This window comes from Mus musculus, chromosome 4, assembly GCF_000001635.26.
Source record: "Mus musculus strain C57BL/6J chromosome 4, GRCm38.p6 C57BL/6J".
Taxonomy (NCBI): domain Eukaryota; kingdom Metazoa; phylum Chordata; class Mammalia; order Rodentia; family Muridae; genus Mus; species Mus musculus.
This window is the reverse complement of record NC_000070.6, coordinates 65,498,371-65,523,933: the sequence shown is the minus strand read 5'-3', so window position 1 is coordinate 65,523,933 and position 25,563 is coordinate 65,498,371. Positions and strand designations below refer to the sequence as shown.

The window sequence follows — 25,563 nt, the reverse complement described above, 5'->3', positions numbered from 1 at the left end:
CTACTTAAAAATATTTGCAGTGTTCTTAATTTTCTGTGAGACGTCTTAAATCAGAGATAGCAAACAAGTGGATACCTATCCTTTAAAATATTTTAAAAAGTTGACATCATTGGAAATCTGGGTTGATTTTTATATGGAAATTTGGATTCAAGAATTCTGTTGAGAAATAGTAGGTTCTGGTAGGTTTGGGCTTACAATCCCATATGGCTGAAGTAGGCAAGAGAATTGAGCAGCAACTGTTCACTTTAGAGAAATATGTAAACTCTAGCTTTTTCATATCCCTCTATTTTCCAGATTTGCTAACATTGCCTAATCAGATATGTTCATTTACATAGCTTGCTCAGCTCTATGGCTCTTTAATGCAGTATATCCCACTTAAACCTGGGCCTAGGATCTTTTCCTTCTCTTGTGACATGTCTGTTTGTTGTTGGTCCGTAACATGGCGTTTGATATTGACTCTTCAATGATAGCAGAACAGTGTCCATAAAATTGCTTTCATTTTGCAGTGCTTACTATGTGCTAAACCCCACTATAGACTCTCTGTGAGGGCTTAAGTCTAGTCCTTCATTGTTCAATTATTCCCCTTCCCCTAGATTAGAACAAAAGCCTAGTAAGTGAGTACACTGGACAATTTCATCTTCACAATAACTCTTTGTTGAAGTTGTTATTGTTATCTTTATTCTTATAAAGCAGAAACTATAGTTTATAAGTTGACTATTCTGTCACATGCTTCTGGAATCCTAAACTATTTTGTTCGCAAGACACAAACCATTACAATAGTCTCTTCACTTTGCATGTTAGGAATCAAAATCTGAACATCAAGGACTTTTCTCTTTAGTCTCTTTATAAGCAACTTATGACCAGCAAATAGCCAGTGTCTCTTGTATTCCAGACTGACCCCTGTCAGCTTCTAATTCCATCTGCCTCTGGGACTATCAACATTTAGATTTCTCCATCAATACAATCAAACCTCATTGCTGGGTATTCCTGAATTTTGAACCATCAGCATTTGAAGGAGGCTGATTTGTGGGGAGAATTACTTCCAGATTAGAAACAGATTTGGTCTGTTTCCAAAGACCAAATACAAATGGAGGCCATACTCTATACGGCATGACAGTTGATCCCTTTATTAGGTATTGGAAGTGATATTTCCTTCATATTTAGAAGAGAGAACATTGTAAAACAACTAATTTACTTTCCTGAGTTGGCTTTCACTAAGACAGTGACTAACTTAGCATGTGAAGGCGGTAAAAACATTATCTGCCTTCTTGTCCTCAGACACACCAAGCATGTTACATCACACCTACCTCTCTATGCCTAGAAGCCTGCAGCTTTCTTTGTGTATTTATCCAGAAGCAGTGTAGCTGGGTCATATGGTAGTTCTAAGTTTAGGTTTTCAGAGAAGCCTCTATACTAATTTCCACATGAGATTCTCTAGTTTACACTCCTACCTGTTGTAAATATGCAGTTCTTTTTTTCCCCACAGTTTTGCCAAAAAGGGGACCTGGGAGGAGCAGAAGAGATCTTAAAGGGTGGTATTTAATAGAACACATGTGACATGGATGTAGAAGGACTGTTGGATGGAAAGAGGACAAATGGAAGAATGGGACAGTGAGGGAGAGAAGTAAGGGAGAAATAAAAGCAAATAAGAGAGTATGTAGAGAAATTCCACAATTAAATGAAAAGAATTTTAAAAATATTTCCCATATCTCCCATCCAAGCTTCTTGCATTGCTGATTCTCTCATTGATTGTGAACTGACTCCATTCTCATTATCAAAGAAAGGCTTTCCTGGCCCCCAAGATAGAAAGTTACTAATGTCTTTTATGCCACTGTCCCTTTTATTACTGATGACATGTCACCTAGAATTTTCATTTACTTACTCATCCACTTAAAGTTTTTTATTCATCTTAGAAGTAACTTTATTGAGAACATAACTGACATACACAGAATTATATTTAGTGCATACATATTGTGATTTTGAATGTGTGCATATACATGGGATGGCATCACCACAAACCTGACTATGCATGCACATCTCCCAAAAGGTTTCCTTTTGTTCATTTGTGTGCATGACTGTATAGGTGTAAGAACACTTCCCATGACATCTATCCTTGCAAAGCATTTTAAAGTATGCAATCCCAGAGTGCTAGCTATAGTTGCTAGCACTATGTTTGGTAGCAGGTCCGTGGAACCATTTCATCTTGCAGAACAGAAAGTTTATACCCCATTGAAAAACAAATTTTCATTTCTGCATCACCCCAGCTGGTGAAAAGCACCATCTTATTCTGTGTCTCTTTGGATTTTGCTATTTTAGATAGTTTATGTAATTGGAATTATGCAGCTTTTATTCTCCTGTGGCTGGCTCATTTTGTGTACTTAGGCCCATCCATCCTTCTGCAATTAACAATGGTCCTCCATTTGGAAGTCCAAATGATATAACATCTTTTTATCACCACACTTTCTTTTCCTTTTAAAAATGTTTTTTAATTGCATGTATATAGTTGTCTCTTTGTGTATACCTGTCTGTTCACAGGTGAACAGATGTGTACACAGGTCAAAAAATGGCAATGAACTCTCTGGAGCTGTAGTTACAGGCTGCTGTGATCTGGCTAACATGGTTGCTGGAACTGAACTTGGGTCCTCTGTAAGAACACAAATTTCTTTTTTTTTTTCCATTTTTTATTAGGTATTTAGCTCATTTACATTTCCAATGCTATACCAAAAGTCCCCCATACCCACCCACCCCCACTCCCCTACCCACCCACTCCCCCTTTTTGGCCCTGGTGTTCCCCTGTACTGGGGGATATAAAGTTTGCGTGTCCAATGGGCCTCTCTTTCCAGTGATGGCCGACTAGGCCATCTTTTGATACATATGCAGCTAGAGTCAAGAGCTCCGGGGTACTGGTTAGTTCATAATGTTGCAGATCCCTTTAGCTCCTTGGGTTCTTTCTCTAGCTCCTCCATTGGGACCCCTGTGATCCATCCATTAGCTGACTGTGAGCATCCACTTCTGTGTTTGCTAGGCCCCGGCATAGTCTCACAAGAGACAGCTACATCTGGGTCCTTTCGATAAAATCTTGCTAGGGTATGCAATGGTGTCAGCGTTTGGATGCTGATTATGGGGTGGATCCCTGGATATGGCAGTCTCTACATGGTCCATCCTTTCATCTCAGCTCCAAACTTTGTCTGTGTAACTCCTTCCATGGGTGTTTTGTTCCCAATTCCAAGGAGGGGCATAGTGTCCACACTTCAGTCTTCATTCTTCTTGAGTTTCATGTGTTTAGCAAATTGTACCTTATATCTTGGGAATCCTAGGTTTGGGGCTAATATCCACTTATCAGTGAGTACATATTCTGTGAGTTCCTTTGTGAATCTGTTACCTCACTCAGGATGATGCCCTCCAGGTCCATCCATTTGGCTAGGAATTTCATAAATTCATAAATTCATTCTTTTTAATAGCTGAGTAGTACTCCATTGTGTAGATGTACCACATTTTCTGTATCCATTCCTCTGTTGAGGGGCATCTGGGTTCTTTCCAGCTTCTGGCTATTATAAATAAGGCTGCTATGAACATAGTGGAGCATGTGTCCTTCTTACCAGTTGGGGCATCTTCTGGATATATACTGGGATATCTTTCCAGAGGCCCCTGTCCCTTTCCTTTTATTTAAAAATTCTATTTTGAAAAGAGGCTTACAAATAGCCTAGACATGACCCCAGACCATGATCTTCCTGCATCAGCTTTCTGAGTGGCAGCATTTACTTTGTAATAGATGTCTTTCTGCTTTGTGACTTGTGATGGAATGGAAGGTACATGCTCTCAAGACACCCAACTACATCATAGTTTTTAATCATTTCCCTTAACAGAAAGTTGAAAAGTTGTTTTCCCCATCTTGGTCATTGAGAATAATATTATGAGGATACCTCCATATTTTCAATACAGGATGGCTATTCTTGGTTGTCAATTTCACTACATCTAGAATTAATGAAAACTCAAGCAGCTGGGTACACTTGTGAGGTGTTTTTCTCTTAACTAAAAAAAAAAAATTGAAATAAGAAGACCCAGTTTTAATCCAGGTCATTTGATGTGGGAACATCCAACTTTAAACTGGGCTGTACCTTCTGCTGACAGCCTTTCTAAAAGCATGGGAGAAGGAAGTTTATTCTCTTTGCCTGCATGCTCTACCTCTCTCTGCCAAGTTTACTCCTTCACTGGCATTACAGCCTACATCTTTGGAATTCTTGAATTATTTGTGATACTGCAAACTATCTAAGACATCTAGCCTTGTAGACAGAGCAGCTACTGGTTCTTGGATCTTTTGTGGGTAAACAGCCATTTTGGACTAGCCATACCACCGCCAGTAAGCTATTCTAATGTGTGTGTGTGTTTGTGTGTGTGTGTGTGTGTGTGTGTGTGTGTGTGTGTGTGTGTGTGTAAGTCAGAGACAACCTATGGAAGTCCTTCTACCATATGGGTTCCAAGAATAAAGCTGAGGTGGGCACATGCCTTTAACTTGCTAAGCCATCTCATTGGTCCATTTAAACATTTTTTGAGGAACTTCTTTGATATTTCCAGAATGGTTGTACCATTTTTATTTTCCCAAGAATGGCATACAATACAAAGTTTCCCTTACATTTGATTCCATCCTCAGGGTAAATGAGGAATTTTGTCCATCTGGTTCCCTCTGTGTTCTTAGTATCACGATCTGACTTAAGGTATTGTCAGAGGTCATGAAAGCAAATAGTTAACACTACCAGTTACAGAGCAGCAGGACAGCTAAGGTAAGTGAACCCCAGCAAGAAGCACTTACTCCATCCCAGGAACTCCATAGGCGTGGTGGGAGATGTGACACTTGTGGAGGGGAAGGAAAAGGAGTCAAATTACTGAGCACTTACTAACTGTGCAGATGTCAGATTTATTCAGAAAAGTAAGTACTACTATCTTCATCTCACAGATAGAGGGACAGATTCAGAAGGGTGATGCACTTGTTTAAGGGCATATAGATACTAAATGATACAGTTAGGAGTTTAATCCTTAATCTCATTCAGAACCCCCATGTTCTTCACCCTTTCCTTTGATGCCTTCCAAGGAGACCTGAGGAGTGGAAAGATTGTGTTTTGAATAAAGGAAAGGAGAGAAAGCTGTAGTAAAATATAAAAACTTTGGTTGTACTTTTGGTTGAGATTATTGGGGGAGTGGTAGCCTTGGAATGTCCTTTCTTGTGAGCTCTGAGCCACTTTGGTCATTTGGGCTAGGGCATAGGCCTCACCATAGTTCATGTATTTGCTGCATGTTTACCACAGATCACATGATGAATCCATCATTCCCACAGAAGGTCACATGTAATATTCCTAGAGCATGATACTTCTTAGGGTCATTCTGGCCCACAGAATATGGAGCTATGGATGATGAAAAATGACATACAAACAATAGGTTTTCTCTGCCAATACAATAAGACAGTTGGAGATGAATTAAAAGTATAAAAACCAGCAACTGACTGAGACAGTTGCAGATGCTTACACCCAACTATTGGACTGAATTTAGGTCCCCTATGGTTGAATTAGGAGAAGGATTGAAGAAGCTGAAGAGGAGAAAGACCCCATAGGAAGATCTGTAGTCTCAACTTACCCAGACCTACAGGGAACTCCCAGAGACTAAGCCACCAACCAAGAGAATAGATGGGCCAGTCCAAGCACCCTGACACATATATAGCAGAGGACTCAGTGGGTGAAGATATGCTTAATCTTCGAGAGACTTGAGCACTCAAGGATGTGTGAGGCAAAGGGGAAGAGGAATGGGATGAGGAACTGGAGTAGCAGGGACAAGAGGGGGCCAATGACTGAAATGTAAATAAATAAAATAATTTTTAAGAGCAGCTTTGTTGGGGGCAGCTCTCTGGAGGGTTCACTGGTGTCAGACCATGAGATCAGTGAAATCACCAGAGAAGACTGGTCAGGGGTGGTCTGGGGTAGGGGGCGGGTCCTTTAATCCTAAGTACACACTTGGTGCACCTGGCAGTGGCAGATAATGATGTCAGCAGTTGTTAGGTCCCTGAGAACAGGCCAAGAAAATTGTCTGTAAATTAACAGGGTTAGGGTTACAGGGTTCTGGCTTTGAACTCTAACACCAAGAAGTATAGTCAACTAACTAAAACTGAAAATGAAGGAGCAAAATCAAAGGTCAGCAGGGTGTACACTCTCACCTAAGACTGCTTTATAGAGGATTTTCTTAATTATGGATTTTCTACATTAGATTAAATGACATTAATGTGCCTTATTTTCAAATTTATTTCTACTTGACAAGAGACTATTAACAATTTGTCTCTGGCACTAGAAAAATGCCACAGACAGCTCCAAATATAATTTAAAGTAAAAGACACATACTCATTTTGTTTAATTTCCATTATGATAATCCTGAACACAGAGTCTAAGCAAGGATTGGAAGCAGATAGTTTATTTGTTAAATATGCATAAAGGATAGTTGTGAAGAGTCATGGTGAGATCAGGGGACTAGACCAGTACAGAGAAATAAGTGAGAAAGTTAGGCTTCCATTTCCTGAAGACTGTAGAGCTAGGAAGTGGCTCTCAACCTCCTTAGCTCTATCATTTGAAAATTACTGGTTCCTTTATTCCTAGGCTATACTTGCCTACATGAGCTGAGAAAGCTCCCAAGTCTCCAGGAAAAAAAAAAAGAGAGAAGGTCTTAACTTGTAATATACCTGAAGTAGAGGGTATCAGAGCCTTACAAAATTAATCTAAATGCATACCAAAACTGCTGCAGCTGGAGCTGAAATCAGAGTATTCTGAAACCAGAATACTCATTCAGAAAATGTTGATAACATGCAACTGCACATGCCAGACACATTGCTATGCTTTCAGAAAAGTAACGTAGGACTGATGTATACATACAGATATAGAGATAGAGATAGAGATAGAGATAGAGATAGAGATAGAGATAGAGATAGAGATAGAGATAGAATAGATAATATATCACTTTAGTTTGAGTATCTGATAGTTGAGGATGCCTTTATGAAGGCATTGAGCTTATTCTGGAAATATTCCAATAAAAGAGGAAATTCAGGCAAAGGGATAGACATGAGGCCAGAATGGAAGTTACCTACAGGAGCACCATATAGAAGAGATTGGAGTTTTTGATGAAAGACTCAAAGGCCAGGTTAAAATAGCTAGATGTTCTTCTTTCAGCAGTGGAGGGTGAGGGGGTACTTATGGGTTTAAGTTATGATGAGAACACAGTTTCTCACTCTTAGTCAAGAATGGCTAGAGGCAGGTGAAAACCATGGGTGGTTTTAGGATAGAATATGCCTTGCCAGCCTTGGCTTACTTAGGCCATTGGCAGAAGAATAGAGAATCTAATTTGGACATGTAGAATCAAGGCAAAGATAGACAGAGGAGGGTTGCACCCTCCAGACATTCTCTGTTGTCAACACTTGCATGGAGAATGGCATTAGCATTCTACTCCGCCATCCAGGGCAGGTTGATCACTTTTTATTAATGTGTGGCCTGGTGAGTTCCCTTAGCCTTCATCTATCAACCTCTGCATTGTGCCTTCAAGAGCAGTCCACACCCAGTGTCTCAGAAGCCCATACATCATGCCTCGAGGCAGAGAAGCAGATTCCCTTTTATCTCCCTTGCAAAAGCACAGATGTTTGGGATGTCAGTAAATGCACCCAGACTTCTCTGGGATTCAGGCACAGTGTCTCCCTGGATGACCTTCTTGGAATCTTCATCCCCATTGCATTCCAGGCAGATAAACTCTCCTTTTGTTCCTTCACTCAAGAACTGACTCCACCCCACTCTTTCAACCCATGCGTCATGGACAGCACATTAGTGTAGCCATGTCTGCCTCATCCCAGCTGCTGAAACCATTTGTGAGGCAGATATTGTATTAATCATTATTTGAAAGTGTGTATGCCATGACATGCTGAGATTCATGGCTCATGTTGAAAATACATCTCCCCTTCATCATATGATTAGGAAGGCAGAATCATGAAGAGCAGAGGACTATGAGCTGAGGGTTTCACCAGACCTGATTCCACTACTGAATCCTTGTGTGGTCTTGGTGTTTCTATATACAAGTTTGTTTCTCTTTGCCTGTGAAATGAGACAGTTGAGTCAATCAACTTTGAGGCTCTTATATTTTTAAGGTTTAATGATCCCAAGTCTCTAGGGTTATTAAACACTTACACTACTTTGGCTTGTTTCACTCATTTGTGACAATGATTCTTCACTTTCTTTTTGAAGTTTCTATAGAAACATAATACTCATATAGAAAAATCACACTAATCATGAATGTAAACTTTGTACATTTTCCTAAAGTGAACACAGTCATGTACCTATATCCAGATAAAATATTAATAACTGCACAAGGCCTCTTAGTTCCAGCCTCTTCCTCAATGGTAAAACACTTTTTTGACTTTTGGCATTAGACATAAGTTAATTTTGCCTTTTTACATTTTAGAATTTTGATAGTTCATATTTAGAATGTTTGAGTTCTTTTGTTCACTATGCTATGAGATTTACCCATATTGCTAAAGTTTTTTGTCTTCCCTCACTACCCTCCTCTTAGTACTCCTTTCTCTTCCTTTTGTTACTTTCTCTTGATCTCATGTGAAGGTTTTATTTAAAACTCTGGTAGCTATGTTAAATATAAAGATTGATAGCCATAACAGAGCCTTTTGTTCTCAGTAAAAGATCTTGAAATTAACCATAGTTATATAAAAAGACAAACAAAACTCAGTAGATTTTAGATATGGTGGGGCAAGAAAAAAAATTGCCCCTTCAGCCCCTCCATTGTAATTAAACTCAAAGGCCTCTGGGGAATGGTTATGAAAATTTGATCCAAAATTCAAGAACTGCAAGGGATAAAAGCATAAACAATCCTTATCTCTTTCTTTTGTGTATGAGTTCTGGAACTTCTCAGGTTGCTTAAGATTGTCCCAACGTTTTGGAATCTTCAGAATGTAAGACAGAGACAATGGATTCAAGGTCACACTTTGCATAGATACCTTGGCTCATGAGAAAATAGTGAAGCACAGAACATAAACTAAAGAGTTGGACACCTAGCTAGGCATGGTGGCACATGCCTTTAATTCCAGCCCCTGGGAGGCAGAGATAGACAGATCTTTGTGAGTCTAGGGCCACACTGGTCTATAAATCAAGTTCCAGGACAGCCAGGGCTGTTACACACAGAAACCCTGTTTTAACCCTCCCCCTTCCCATGAAAAGAGTTGGACACTTAAGACTGGCCTTGAGGTTGTGAGATTATTATGGTGTGTACACTGATTCTTTCTAATGGCTCTGCCTATACTGTAGCAGCACAGAGCAATGGTGACCCCTCTTTTCAAGGGTAAGATCATGTGCTAGAATAAGGAATTACTGATAAAGACCCACCAGAGTCACTAGATGCAATTTACTTTCCTTCCTCCTCAAAGAATCAGTAATCCTGGAAACTCTTGTATTCTGCAGGGAAAGCAGTTATCTCTGAGGGATAGAGCATTTCTCAATGTTGTGTGCATGGGAGACTATGAGAGCAAATCACCTGAGATTTGTAAGGACTGTTTGTAATCCAATTGAAGGAAGTTGTTATCATTCATATTCAGAATTTATATTCTGAATTTATTCATTGCATTTCACTTAATCATATATTAAACTGCATAGAAAATTGTAGAAGTAACACATCTTTGACTATCATTTTGACTTCTTTCCAGTAGTCTCTAGTTTACTTATCTGTCTTAATGCACCCAGAGCTTCCTGTGGCTTTACGTCTGTGAGTTTGACAGGTGATGAATTTACTGTGAAGAATTGACATCATAGAACATTGCAGATACTAAATAGGCATTTACTCACTATTGAGGTCATTTTTCACAAGGGTAAAAGTGTATAAGCTTCCCATACATTTACTTCTTCAAATCAATTATCTGGAATTAAGTTTTCTTATTTTAAAATAAAAACAAAAGCAGGCAGATTTCTGAGTTCGAGGCCAGCCTGGTCTACAAAGTGAGTTCCAGGACAGCCAGGGCTACAGAGAGAAACCCTGTCTCGAAAAATAAAAAACAAAATACAAAAACCAAAAACAAACAAACAGACAGACAGACAGACAGACAGACAGACAGACAGACAGTTGCCAGGCCAGCTCAGCATGAGTTCTTTTTATAAGTTTGTGTTCACTAGGTCTTAGAGGAATCATCACTTTTCCTTTGATTATCATGCCCATGACTCTATGACATGAGGCAAGCATTCATGTATATATATATATGCCAGACATTGTTCTAAAACATATAAGTGAGAATCCAACATAGATAAGTGTCTGGGAACAAAGCAACCGTGGGTATGCTAACCTCTTGCAGTGTCATTTTTCAGTAAAATGGACACTGGACTTCCTGTGGTGACTGAATAAAATTATCCCAGAAATCTCTCGAAATGGTTTATAAGTTTGTGCAAGGATTTTTAGTTAATCAATCATTTCAGCACGTCCTGGAAACTTAAGCCATCATTCCTAAACAAGAAAACTTAAATCAGAGAGTAAGAGAGTAGTAAAGAGTTGTGGCCAACATTATTTGTATGGCTTAGGTACCAGTAGAAATTAACCCAGATTATCAGTTCCTGTGTATATTACAAGGTTTCTCACATTAAGTTCCACATGGGACTAGAGGCTAGCCTTGACATCTTGATGTTCTTAAACTGCATCCCTTTTCAGCATGGTGCATTAAGAAAAGAAGTTTCCTTCAGATGGGAGTTGGTGACCTTTAGTAGACAACCAGTTGCTGATGAGTTTGAAGACTCTCTCACTTGAGAGCACAGCTTCTTCTTGAAATCAACCTTTCTATCAAGACTTTATTCATAAAGGTTGCATTCTTGAGTGATTATCCACAGCTTCCTGGAGTAATCACTACCATTTACTCTATACATCTATATGCCATACACCATGTAAAGGATACTGCATATATTTTCTTAAATCCTTAAGGGGATTCTGAGAGAAAGTTTTTAAGTTCACTAGTTTTAAGGAAGAAAACAAAATAAAACAAGACAAGACAAAAACAAAAACAAAAACAACTGGTCTTGTCAGGAGAAACCATTCACCTAAGCTGAAACTGGATCTTGAGGCTATTTCTTTCCTTCTTTCTTTTTTTTTAAACAAATTTTTATTAGATATTTTCTTCATTTACATAGAAATTGAGGCTATTTCTATGAGAAAAAGAGACTTTTCTGGTGTAACTGGCTTCTTCCTTCCTTCCTTCCTTCCTTCCTTCCTTCCTTCCTTCCTTCCTTCCTTCCTTTCTTTCTTTCTTTCTTTCTTTCTTTCTTTCTTTCTTTCTTTCTTAGATATTTTCTTTATATACATTTCAAATGCTATCCCAAAAGTTCCCTATACCCTCCCCCCACCCTGCTCCTCTACCCACCCACTCCCACTTCTTGGCCCTGGCATTCCCCTGTACTGAGGCATATAAAGTTTGCAATACCAAGGGGCCTCTCTTCCCAGTGATAGCCGACTAGGCCATCTTCTGCTACATATGCAGCTAGAGACACCATCTCTGGGGGTACTGATTAGTTCATATTGTTGTTCCACCTATTGGGTTGCAGACCCCTTCAGCTCCTTGGGTGCTCTCACCAGCCTCTCCATTGGGGGCCCTGTGTTCCATCTTATAGATGACTGTGAGCATCCACTTCTGTATTTGCCAGTCACTGGCACAGCCTCATATGAGATGGATATTAGCCCAGAAACATAGAACACCCAAGAAACATTTTGCAAAACACAAGAAAATCAAGAAGAGGGAAAACCAATGGGTGGATATTTTATTCCTCTTTAGAATAGGGACCAAAATACAGATGAAAGGAGTTACAGAGACAAAGCTTGGAGCTAAGACGAAAGGATGGACTATCCAGAGACTACCCCACCCGGGGATCCATCCCATAATCAGCCACCAAACTCCGTAACTGGCTTTTCTATCTGTGTCAATGATGGTAAGTGTTGGAAGAGACTGTGTGTTATTGAAGCTAGATTTCTCTCAGCTCCTATTTGAAGATTGTGGAGATGAAGACCCCAAAGAGATAAGGTATTTATTTATGTGGAGGGGTTTTTCTACACCCTGAATTAGCCTAATTCAAAAGGTTTTCAAGGCTGGCATTTCCCTCGGGATTTCTGGGCTTCATCATTGATAGCAGGCATCTTAATGCCCTGACCTTGCCTCCAGCATTTTTCTGGTCCCTGGAACACTGAGATCTAGCAGGCACACCCCTCAAATTTCCTGGAAAGTTTCCTGTTATGAGTGACCCACCCATTCTTACCTCGTTCCTCTGTCTTTCCGAGTGATCTATAAACCTAAGGACTGAATTGTGTCACATTTCACTATGTTTGGAGAGGATCAGATTTTACCCCCCTCTTAATTGAATGACTGAGCCTTTGTGAGCTCACAGATTTAATCTCAAGATGAGGGTGGTTTAGATTTGGTTATTGAGACATAATAGGAAGTGATACTTTGGAGAGTTTGGGTTAGAGAGAGTTATCACTGCCTTGTTTGGGGGCAGTTAAGGGTTACTCCCATGAAGATGGAAACTTCAAGTTGGGAAAGTTCTACTTCTGAGTCTTTCTGGGGTATATTCACCCACAGAAAAGGCTGGGGACTAAAGCTGGGGACTGGCTGCCTCATGTTCTTTCTTTTTCTTTTAACATTCACTGTGTGTGTGTGCGTGTGCGTGTGCGTGTGCGTGTGCGTGCGTGCGTGTGTGTGTGTGTGTGTTGTATATGCATGTGGGCATGTGAGTGCCATAGTATATGTTAAGAGATCAGAGTACAACTTCAGAAGTGACCAACTCCTTCATACCTCTCCTACCATATGTATCCTGGGAATGGAATTCAGGTTTTTAGACTTAGCAATGGGCATTAATTCATGGATTCATCTCTCCAGTTTGCTCTGTCTTTTTTGAGGCTCTATCAGGTTATTTAAGACTCAAGGATTGTGATGGGGCATAGATTGGCAGAGGGCTAAATAATAGGTTCTTCATAATTCTAACTTCAATTAGGTAACTTTATGATGTTTAGAAAGACCTCTCAGATTATGTTTCTCCATCTTAAACAAAGAAAATAAGGGGTTGAGGCAAACAAGATGGGAATATGTGTACTATGGTCTCATTTTTTAAATTGGGTATTATGTACTTAAGGATTATTCAACCTAATTAATCAACTGAATGTTTGTAGTTTGCAAAGAAAAAGGTGCTGAAATTGCATTGGTGATCAATATTAAGCAAAATTCTGACTCATTGAAGTTTGGAGTTAAATGAGGAGCAAGGACAGTTAAACACTTAATGTGAAGCTGAGTGACTCCTATGAGGGGAACATGGAACTTCATGACAATAGGGAGTGATTTCAGCATATTGATAGAAACTGATTTTGGAATCCAACCTACTTTAATTGTTTAAAAAGAACCAAAAAGAACGTGTTCTTCTTACATAGGTAGATATTTCTTCTTGATTAATAGGATACAACATTGTTGGGATACTATGTCATTAGTCCAAAGAAAACTAGGTTACTATATGTGTCCTGAATACATGCTGGCATCAGTCATTTCATACCTAATGGAACAGCATCACAGCAGTTTTAAATAATGCCTAATCCTGTATCAATATATTGATTTGTCTAAAATATTTGAGCTTGAGGAGAACAGAGTCTGTCTTACTCAATATCCCTAGACTTGTATAGCATCTGGTGTATGGTTGGTAGTTAACAAATATTTAATAAGTGGGGCTAACAGGGTACCAGGCAAGGGCCAGGTCACAGATGAAAGAGAGAATAGGCATAACTATTTGGATTTTATCCTATATGCAAATGATAGTCTTTGAAGTTATTTGAAAATAAACTTGGTCACAGTGTCACTTTGGAAGAAAGAGACAACTTTTCTAAGCCTGCTGGTAAAATTCTGAGTTTTCTCAGGTATCATTAATTATGTTAGTAAAGTTTTATTCATAGACAAAATACTTATGCAATGCCTGTAACATGAATTAATGGTTGGGTAAACAAATCTACAATAATAACTGTAGCTGATAGGCAGAGATAATGGTGTATTTTACAGGCTTAGAATCAACCTGAGGCTTGAAATCTGTTGTTACTTATTAGCTATATCGCATTGGTATGATTTCTTTTTCTTCTTCTTTTGGATGTGTTTGTTGTCTTAGGTTAACTTTTAGCTGTGATTGTTAGTGTATGGTCCATAATAAATAGTAAGTATTAACCATCAATACTTTCTGTAAACAACACTTGCTGTAAAGGAAGAGAACTCTAATTCTCTACAGAATATAATACAGTCTTGTAAACCTCAGTACTACCAGAGCCCCTGTAGCTCATATATCTCAACCTCTTTATCATATAGTAAGAGAATCAAGCCCAAGCCCTGGAGATAGGAAGGAACTGATCAAAGGTATTGTACTCAGAAATAATTCTGGGGTCTTTGAGGCAGAATATAACCCCTTAAACTTATAAAATTGAATGAACTTATTCTTTTTTTAAAATTAGGTATTTTCCTCATTTACATTTCCAATGTTATCCCAAAAGTCCCCCATACCCACCTCTGGACTAAAATTACAGCTCAATAGTTCAATGTTTAATAAGAAAGAGCGAGAAAGGGAGGGGGAAAGAGGAGAGAAGAGATAAACACACACAGAGAAAACATGAACTATTGTTTAGATAGAATGTGAATGTGGCCATTCTATTTCTTTTGCCCTAAAAGAAATTTTGAGTTCCTTGCCACATCAGGCCAAGGAAGAATAGTCAGAGAGGATGGGATCCGTGATGGTAAAGATAAGAACTTCCCCAAGTCTCTTTTATTCTTTGTTGGAATTTCCCCTATAAACATAAACTGCCTGGAGAGCTTCTGGGACTCCAGTGTGGTGGGGAGACAAAGATCCGTGTGGACTGTGAGCCACATAAGGGAATAGTAACGGAAATAAAAGGATAATAATTGCATCGTCATCTAGGGTCAGAGCGGTGTCAAGTCTAGAAAACATAGTCAGCTTTCCCACTTTGCACAGAGATGGAGTAAAGTTGGAACAGGTCCTCTGCTCGATCAGTGTAAAGATTACATCAGCTCAGCCTGTTGTTTGGTCAACTATTAAAGCTGAAGGAGAATGGAAGACAAACATGGCATTTTCATAGCTTGGTTTATTTGTTCATTGAGAACACTTAGAATATAAACTTTAGATAGAATATCCCAAGTTCAATTTTTGACAACTGAAGATGGCGTCTGACAGAGAGGCAAAGCAAGAAACTTGGTAAACCAACTGTAAAAGTAGGGAACAGAACAAACACGGAAAGAAAACTTCCATCTGGAAGAAAGTGGCCAAGAGGTTGAAGACTTGGTTTCTCAGAGCCATTCTAATGGAGAAAACATGCAGAGCTAAAATGTGAAACCATGTCTGAGATTCTAGGGGCCAAGCCACTTCTAAAATGCAGTGCTTCCACTCTGCTAGGAAGCAAGCTTGGTTGGAGTGTGTCTGTGACTGCAAGCAGGGCTGTCTTCCCTGCTTTTCTTCTTTCCTAGACCTCAGATGCCCCGGAAAAGACTGAGGCTTAAAGGAAGGTCAACCACACTTGGATCTCTGAGAACAGTGAAGTGGTTTCTGCCAAACTTCCTCCCTGCCCCCATCCCAAGGGAAGAGAGTCCAACAAGACTCCAGTTCACATGTAATTGCTCCACTCCCAGAATTAGAAGAGTTTTTCTGTTGTTGGTTTCCTTCTAGCACCCTCAACTGATCCTTTTACAAAATTGTTATTTTAGGGCTGTTTGGACTTGTTTTCTACGTAACTCTTGTTTTCTATTATTTCTCTCTTTTTCCAGGGTTCAGACTAATTAAAGGAAGTGTAAATCACACCTCGTTTGCACAAAATACCTTTCATGAGGCCTGGAAGCAATTTGGCTTCTGTTTGCCAAAGATCTTTAGGAAAAAAAAATCTCTTTGGTTTAAAAAAGATTAATTTCTTGGTGCCAAAGAAACCTATTAAGTGCAACTCTCATTTCTGGGATCTTTTATGGTTTCCACGTGAAAATGGCAGCCAGGGAAGGAGAGTGCAGCTAGGCTAAGCTTATTCTGCTGTTATGTCTGGCTGTCCTATGCTAACAACTCAGCCACCTTACAGCAAAGAGAAGCTTTGAAAACACAGGGTGTCCCAGGGCATTTGGAACAACGTGTTCTCTTCTGATCCCGTTTGTACCCCACTTTGGAATCAACCTCTGGTTGATGTTTGTCTAGGCTTGTGAGTCCTTGATCAAGGAATCTCTGGACAAGAGGACAGAATTTTCACCTTGGGCTCTCTCCTATAGTTTCCCTCAGAGATCTCTCATTTCAAGTTTCTTTGCTTCTTCTATTCCTGCTTCAAGCCTATGCCTCTTCTCTCCTCAATATAATCAATTTTGCTATAACAATTTTGTCACCTACATTTCCTCCTGATGTGGTCACATCCTGAAATGTAAAACCTGAGGCAGCCCTGACTATTTTCTTTTAAGCTTTTTCACTTTGATACAGTTAGGCTAAGAGCAACTGGGGGAACAGTGGACCCATAGATTTACATAAGGTGTAACAGCCAAATCTAGACCCAACGATCAGATTCAGTTCATCATTCTTCATGCATCTTTACCATGATGACTATATAACAGTGAGTTTTTAGATGGCAACATGGTGGAAGGACATTGATGGCTTTGGAGGATCAGGTTTGCTCTGCTTCTCACATCAGTCCCTGGGGATAGTTATATCTGCTATGTTCTCATAAACTCTGTTTTAGGAGATGAAAGGGAAGTAGTGTGATGCCTTAGTTAGGGTTAAAATAGCTGTGATGAACCACCATGGCCAAAAGGGAAGTTAGGAAGGAAATGGTTTATTTGACTTACACTACCACAGCACCAGTTATCATAGGAAGAAGCCAGGACAGGAACATGGAGGCAGTACCTGATGCAAAAGAGGGGTGCTACTTGCTGGCTGATCCTTCTAGCTTTCTCAGATTGCTTCTAGGATCACCAGCACAGGGGTGGCTCTGCTCACAATACTCTAGGCCCTCCACCACAGATCACCAATTAAGAAAATGCCCTACAGCCTAATCCTATGGAAACATTTTCTCAATGTAAGCTTACTCTTCTTTTATGATGTTAGCTTATGTCAACTTAACACAAAACCATCCAGCACAACTGACTTCTTCTCACCTTGGCACACAAACGCTCCACTGTTAAGCCACAACCTTTCCTTGTTCATTGACAAAATCCCATATTAGTATTGACATCACAATACAAAGTGTTTTACAAACTTAGAAAGTCCTATAGTCTTATAAATGCAAATATTGTTTTTTTTTTAAATCTCTTTTAAAATATTTAGCCTCTTTTAAAAGACCTGGGCTTTTTGTTTTTTGTTTATTTGTTTGTTTTTAAGTTTAAAGTCTCTCACTTGTAAGCTTCTGTAAAATCAAAAATAAATTGCATACTTTCTTACTTCAAGAGGAAAGAACCAGGACTCACTCACAATTAAATGCACACAAAACCAAACTCCAACTGTGTAAATAATGCATTGTTCAATGTCTGAGTTTTCACCCACAATCTTCTGGGCTCTGAGCACTTCTCTGGTTCTGCCCTTTGTATCACATAGCGATTATCCTCTAGGCTCAGATGGATTCCACTCCATATCTGAAGCTGTACCACAGATCATCCCATGGTACTGGGAACTCCAACATGCTGGGATCTCTTGTGCAACTGGGCTGTGTCTCCTGGACTCTGTTCAGGGACTCCAGCCGTGCCTCTCAGTATTTAAGACTCAATGACTTCAAAATCAGTACCACTTGGGGACTCTTTCACTACCAAGTTTAGCCTACAATCTTGGCTGTCTCTAGAACACAGCTTCTGTGCTGACTCTTAGGAAAACACTTCTCAGAAGATTTGACCTCAGTGATACTGATCTCTTCTTAATTATAGCTGGTTCTTTAGCCCCAGCTAACCGGCATCCACTGTCCCAGCAAAGCAGAAGTTTTACCTTAGTGGTCTGGTCTCTTGTTAAACACAGCTGATTTTTCTGTTCCAACTGATCAGACACCACAGATCCTTCACATAAATGGCTCAGAGCATTTTTGCCTCCCTTTAAATTTTCACAAGCCTGATATCCACTGTCTGTACTACTCTCAAGATTCTTTTTTTTCCCCCCAAGCTCCACCAGAATAGTTCACCACTACATTTCAACACTCAATGACTTTTCTAGCCTTGATTTCCAATGTCCTTCTATATTTCCCCAAAACATTGTCAGGTCTCTCACAGCAATGCACTATCCTAACTCCAATCTTTGTCTTAGGGTTATTATTGCTGGGATTATTAAACACTGTGACCCAACACACACTGGGGAGGAAAGGGTTTATTTGGTTTGTACATCCACATCATTCTTCATACCTGTTGTAAATCAGGGCAGGAACTTGAGCGGAGCAGGAACCTGGAGGAAAGATCTGTTGCAGAAATCAGGAAGGGGTGCTGCTTATAGGTTACTCTTCACGGCTTGCTCAGCCTGCTTTCTTATAGTACCTAGGACCACCAGCACATGGGTGGCCCTTCCCACAATGTGCTTGACCCCCTGTCATAGATCACCAATTAAGAAAATGCCATCTAGGTTTGTATGCAGCTGGGTCTTATGGAGGCATTTTCCCATTTCCGAATCCTTCCACTCTTTGACTCTCACTTGTATCAACTGGACAAAAATAGATCCAAGTTGAAAGAGAAACTTTTATGTGATAGATCATATATGTGAATGGTTTCAGAATCCAAAGCATTAACTATTGCATCCTGGATGTACAACTCATTTATCTTCATCTGGGTGTTATTGAGAAAGTTATTTGAGCCTTCTAGGCATCAGTTTCCTCATTGTAGGATTAAAAAAAAAAAAAGCAGTATCCTCCAAGGATTGCTGCAACAGTTAAATCAGCAAGTATACAGTTTACTGTAGTGATGGAGGCTATTATTTTTCCAGGTGACTTCTTGTGAGTGAATACAAACCTTTGAATATGGCCACTTCCTGGCCTCCTTTCCCTCTGAGTGCAGAAGTTACTTCCTAAGAAAATAAGTAAATAATAATATCAAAATATTTGGAACTTATTAAAGCATGAAATTTCCAGGCTGTTTTTCTGCTGATCTGAACCTTCTGTAATTCTTCCAAAGAGGAGAAACACTGGACAAAAATAACTTTATCCAAGAACGTATTACATACTATGTTTCCACAGTCAGTACTTTTTTCCATTTGAAAACCCAACTTTTAAAAATAAAATGTGTTGGGGCTTGGGCAGGGGGCAGGACTCAGGGAAGAAGAAAAAGTGCGCATATTGTTTCAGAGCCTGGCAAGGTAAAATAGGAACCGACAGCCCAGGTTCAAATCCTGGCTCTGTAACTCTCTGTTAATCTGATCTTAGATATTTTTGCTTGTTTACTTTTTTCTCTGCTGCTGATTTCATAATTTAAAACTATGTTTAGAAAAAGAGTATCTAGTGAGCATTGTAAGAACTAAAGGAGTGCTTAAAGATACATGAACATTTGTATTTTAAAGGGGCTAAAGGTTTCTAACTCTTTAGCCTGCTTCTGGGACCCTTTTCCTCCTATTGGGTTGCCTCATCCAGCCTTGATATGAGGGTTTGTGCCTAGTCTTTTTGTAAATTGCCAGGCAGTGTTCTGTTGATATCGCTGGGAGACCTGCTGCTTTCTAAAATGAAACAGAGGATGAGTGAATCTGGGGAAGAGAAGTGGAGGGAAGAGACTGGGAGGAGAGGGAGGAAGGGGAAAATGAAGTCGAGATATAATGTATGAGAGAAGAATAAAAAATGAGTCTAGGAGAGTTCTTGAGGAAAGGGTGTAATGAGCACTTGGGATCAGGACAGCAGTTAGAGTCTCAGTTCTAACAATGAGTTTACTTTTGAGATTCAGTTTGCCTTTGGTACATGGAATGAAACTTGTCCTGTCATCTCTGGGCAAACCACCTTTTAGCCTTTAACCTTAGCTCCTTTGCCTATCATTGATCTCTATGACAATTTCCTAAGTATTCTTCCTCTACTCTGTGACCACTTTGATTCACTATTTACTTGGACATTTAAAGGGAGGATCTTAAAATCCCCCATAATTCCCCTTGCCTTTACAATAAAAATCCCCATTTTAGTGCTCTTACTTTTATTGATGTGTATGAATTTTCCTAAGGCATTTTCTTATATTTGCATATATGCATATAATTAACCTTGATCCTAAAGTTTCCTTCTATTCCTTTTCCTTACCCATCCTACATCATCTTTTTTCTCCTCCCTCTGCTACTTCACAAGTGATCTTTAAGTCTCATTCATTTCTAGTTTCTTTGTTTGTTTGTTTTTGTTTGCCGTAACTTCTACATAATAGGAGAAAACAAGATTTGTATCATTTTTACAGGATAGTTTACTTAGTTTACTGATTTCTAGTTCTGTCCGTTTTTCTACAACTGACATGATTTCATTTTCCATTGATCTTATGGGCATCTAGGTTGCTTCTACAATTTAACTGTTACACACAAAATCCCTCTTCTAACCTGGTTGGGCAAATATCACTGCAGTAGATGGTCTTTGATTCTTTGGAGTAGATACTGAGAAATAATATGACTGGATCATGTGAAAGTTCTATTTTTATTTATTCCTCTTTTTCGTTTTTGTGTGTATTGTGACAAAATCTACCCATATAGCTCAAGGTATCCAGAATTCCCCATCCCCCGGCTCTAATGCTTGAGCGCTAGTTTTATGTGCCTGCTTTTCTTCACTCACTTCTTCGTTTATCTCCTTATTTGTTTGAGGAACTTTCACACAGATTCCAGTCGCATCACAATAGCATTCCTTGCTTGCTCTCTTCATGGTGACCATTCTGACTGCACTTAGATGGAATCTTTATAAGTATTTTATTTGCATTTCAGTGTTGGCTAAGAACTTCTGAACACTTTTTTTTTCATGATGTCTATTGGCCATTTGTATTTTTCTCACTTGAAAGGTGTCTGCTCTACTTCTGTTGTTGATTGGACCATTTGCCATTTCATCTGATGGTGTGGTTGATATGGTTTACTGGGTTTAAATTTAGGGACTCTTGCATGTAGGCAAGTGATCTATCACTGCGTCACATCTCCAGACATTATAGAATGCCTGGACTCATATGACTGGTCCCTCTCTGAGCACCTGTTAGTTCCTTTCACTGCCAACAGTAAAGCATCTGCTGAAATGTCCTGGCCTGTTTACCTTAGAGCCTCCACTTCAACTTGCAACTCCCTTATTAATTTTGCTTGCAAGTCCCTAAGTAATTAGACTTACAAGTTATGTCAAGTAACTCCTCAAACTCACAATTTGTCTAAACTGCTCCTCTATAGAATGGACTGATTAAATCCCTTTTTCACAGAATGAAAGAATAAAATGAATGAGGCAATCAGCATAATATGTTCACCTCCAGAAACTAAAATGCTTTCCCATTGATAAGTATTCTTTCTTCATGTTCTGTTCAACACACTGGATCACAACAACAACATGTTCTATGTCTTCTTCATTATAAATGTATTTTGTGTGTACATTTGTGTTTCTGGGTGGCTATGTAGGGGAGCATGTGAAACCATCCACATGTGGAGGTCAGAAAATAAAACCACCAAATGCCATTTCTAAGGAGGTTTGTTTACGCATTGTTTTCTTGAGACAGGGTCTCTCACTGGTCCAAAGCTTTCCAAGTAGGGTAGGCTTGCCGGCAAGCTCTGGGATCTGCCTGTCTCTACCTGCCCAGTCTTAGAATTACAAGCCTGCTCCAACACTCCTGACTTTTAAATGAGGATTCTGCAGTTCAAATTCAGGTCCTCATACGTAGGAGATAAGTAATTTACTGTTGGAGCCACATTCACAGGTTGTTTTCCTTTTTGATGGACTGTCCTGTGTACCTTGGGAGGTTTTATGGTTCTATTTTTAGATTCCCATGTCATATACCAGTTCCATGACTTACTGTTTGTATTTTTAAGACAATTATTTGAAGCTTTGAAGGGCCTCAGCTGTAAAACATAAATAAGGATGCCATCTTATCTCATAAATGGTTGTTAGCAATAAGTAAGTAAATATGCAGAGTACATTGAATAGCTCCTGATACACAGACATCTATGCATGTGAGTTATCACTGTTGATGCTATTATTTAGGCATCCCTAGTGCCCTGCCCAGAGACAACAATGACTGTTGAAAAGATGAAAGTATTTTATAATCATACAGAGGACAAGATGAGCTTTTTGATGGTTTTCAAAAGGGAGCTGAAAACAGATACAAGGTGAGACTTGTTTTATGTGATTGTAAAATCAAGCCAGGGCACTCTTGATCCCCTGATCCCTACCCCCCCCCCCCATTTGGTTTGAGAGTTGAGAAAGGGTGAAAGAAGTGAAGAATTCCCAAAATATTCATCATGGGGCAGGCGTGGGCATAGGCACATGGAGAACCAACAATTCATGAGCTGGTAGTAGCAGTGTGCAGTAATCCTGTCCTGAAGCACTTCCTGCCTGCCTGCCTCAGCCTGGCAGCCTCTCACACCCTCCCTAAGGCCCTACCAACTAATGCTGTCATCCCCCCCCCCCCCGCCGGGGTTTGCTGCCCTGTGGGGCTACATTGATTGTCTTGTCCTTTGCTTGGTCTTATCGTTTCTATTTTATTTTCTCATTTGACTGAAACACCATGCCCTATGTTGTAGAACATTCTGAACTTGAATTTGAGCTTCACTACTTATTGTAATTAGGTCTAATGACTCAATATCTTTGAGCCCAAGTTTCTTTGCCTGGTAAATAGGGATATTAATCTCCATTCACAAGGTTGTCACATGGGTTACATGAAACAGCACCGGCGGCATGTTGAGTCAGGGCCTGACATATGGTAAGTGCTTCTTAGAGGATTAGTCTCCTTCCTCTTTCCATGGTCTGCACTTGCATCTGGACCCTATTCTACAGTGGTTTCCTGGACATAGGATGAGTCCTTGCAATGGAGAATGTTCAAAGTGAGGCCAAATGATGCCAAAACATAGACAGAAGAGTAAGGCCCGTTCTGTTTATTGGAATTTATAATTCCACTACTCTTTAAAATGATTCCTGGGTTGAGAAGGTCAGTATGAGGACAAGGGGCACTTAGGGGTTTTTCCTCTTCTTCCTGCTCCCTCGTTTCAGTACCCTGAGCTTTTCTCTTCCTAGTCAGAGATGTACGTAAATGAACAACTCTCTTGCATGTATTCTTCAAATTACCATCATCAACTCACTGGAAAAATCCACTCACAGTCTTCTGCTTAGCTTTGATACATGGGCCAACCATATGGGCCCACTCAGTTAATGTTTTGGATGGGAAATGATTAAGGAATCAGTTTATGGGTCCTTCTGAGGGACATCAGCCAGCTGAAATTTCTGCCCCACAGCCTCACACAATGTATTTCCTACTGGAATAGTGTTAGGGAATCGAGTTAGGGGTGATTTCTCTTCCTAAGACTCCATAATGAGCTCTACATTAATGTAACAGATATTTATGAGTTGACTACTGTGGGTCAAGCTAAGCACTTAGTTGGGATATGTTATATATAGCTTTTACTCTGACAATATATAAATCAAGACTTCATGAAAACTACAGAATTTAAGGTGCTCTGGACCCTTCCAGGTCTCTGGTCTCATTGCTCACTGGTCTTTGGAGGGAACCATTTTCTCAGCTATAACCATAGACACTAAGTTCCTTTTAAGGGTATATTATATTATCCTTTTCATCTTCCTGAACCTTGCCAATCTCCTGAATTTTTCTCAGGGTTGATTGTAGATTGTTTGAATCTTAAGCAGTAAGTCATGCATTTTTGTAATTGTTAAAATGTTCATTTGGTGGGGGGTATGCAAACAATAAAAGCAGCCAAGGAAAGTGGCATTGCTAAGAATTACAGTTTCTGGGTTGGAGAACTTTAAATGCAAGAATGGGGCATCTTTACAAGCAAGAGAGAATAAGATCAGAGCCTTAGTGTAGGACTTGGATGAGGAGAGAGAGAGAGAGAGAGAGAGAGAGAGAGAGAGAGAGAGAGAGAGAGAGAGAGAGAGAGAGAGAGAGAGAGATTAGAAGCAGAAGTCCAAAGATCTCAAAGTTGAGATTTGTAAATGTAGAAAACCACAGAGTCTGAGACAAGGGTGAGGTAGACTGAGTAGATACAGAAAGAATCAGGTTGTGTACATTACTTTGAATTCTAGGCCATGGGTCTTGATTCAGATCCTACCAAGAGGGACATTACTGAAGTTTAATGAGCAAAGATGTAACAATATGGGGCCTGTGCTAAAGACCAAAGAACCGAGATGCTGTTCAAATACATTATACATCAGGAACTTCTAAAGACTGGTTTGACTATCAATAAAGGGGCAGGTGGTCCACCCAGTCTGTAGAAACTGGCAAATATTTTAGCCTTGGTTTTGATGTCTTAAGAGGGAGGGAAAAGGAGGTGTGAAGCAGGGAAGGGGAGCTGAATCCTTTTGTTTCTTGGGAAACTAGTTTTGTTTTGTTTTGTTTTGTTTTGTTTTTTTCTTGTCTGCCCAACATATTAACTTTAGGCACAGTTCACAAGCACTTTCCACAGTGAACTGGTTATTTATCTTATCTTAAATGCAGGCAGCTTTCTTTTCACATAGCTGCAGTGGGCTCAAACTCAGGGCTGAGAACACAATGGAAGAGGTTTGAGGTGGAATTGGGAGAATAAAGAGAACAGTTAGGATCAGACTTTGTGGCTTTCCTTTGTGTATACTGCTTCCCAGTAGTATAAGGGGGAAAAAAGGGTCCTCTTGGCCCCATTTCCTTTCGTCTGCCCTCCTTCAAATGCAAGACCTGGCCATTTATAACCCGAGTACTGGCTACCACTTTACAGGTAAAGTTTTATTGGCATACAGCTTTTTCCTTTCATTTACATATTATCTGCTGTTGCTTTCATGCTACAATGGCAACACTGAGTGCTTTCATCACAGATTGTTAGGCTCACAAAGCAGAATATTTATTATCTGGTGCTTAACATTAGAAAGATGTTGGCCTTTGATCTAAGGATGCTTTCTCCATGCCTCCTCTGGAAAGCTCACACTGATCATCCCAGTTCCTGCTGACTTCTCTGACCTCGGATGGACAGTGCTACTTACTAACTACTAATTAAAAACAAACAAACAAACAAACAAACAAACAGTCTTACCATATAGATGTGGCTGTCCTCAATCCATGGAGTACTCAGGGTTGACCTTGATCTAATGGTACTCCAACTACTTCAGCCTCCCAGTGTTGGGATCATAGGCATGTTCTACCTCTTCCTTTTTATATACTATTTTTCCAGTAGCATAGTCCCATTTCTTTTGACCTTCCTTCCTTCCTTCCTTCCTTCCTTCCTTCCTTCCTTCCTTCCTTCCTTCCTCCCTCCCTCCCTCCCTCCCTCCCTCCCTCCCTCCCTCCCCCCTCTCTTTCTTTCTTTCTTTCTTTCTTTCTTTCTTTCTTTCTTTCTTTCTTTCTTTCTTTCTTTCTTGTCATTCTTTCTGTCTTCCTTC

The 25,563-nt window shown here is 39.8% G+C and overlaps 1 protein-coding gene across 4 annotated transcripts in view; it reads left to right on the top strand.

The window, feature by feature from the left end:
• Positions 1–25,563, top strand: part of Astn2 (astrotactin 2) — a 1,023,735-nt gene that overhangs the window by 880,604 nt on the left and 117,568 nt on the right. The window lies entirely within an intron of this gene.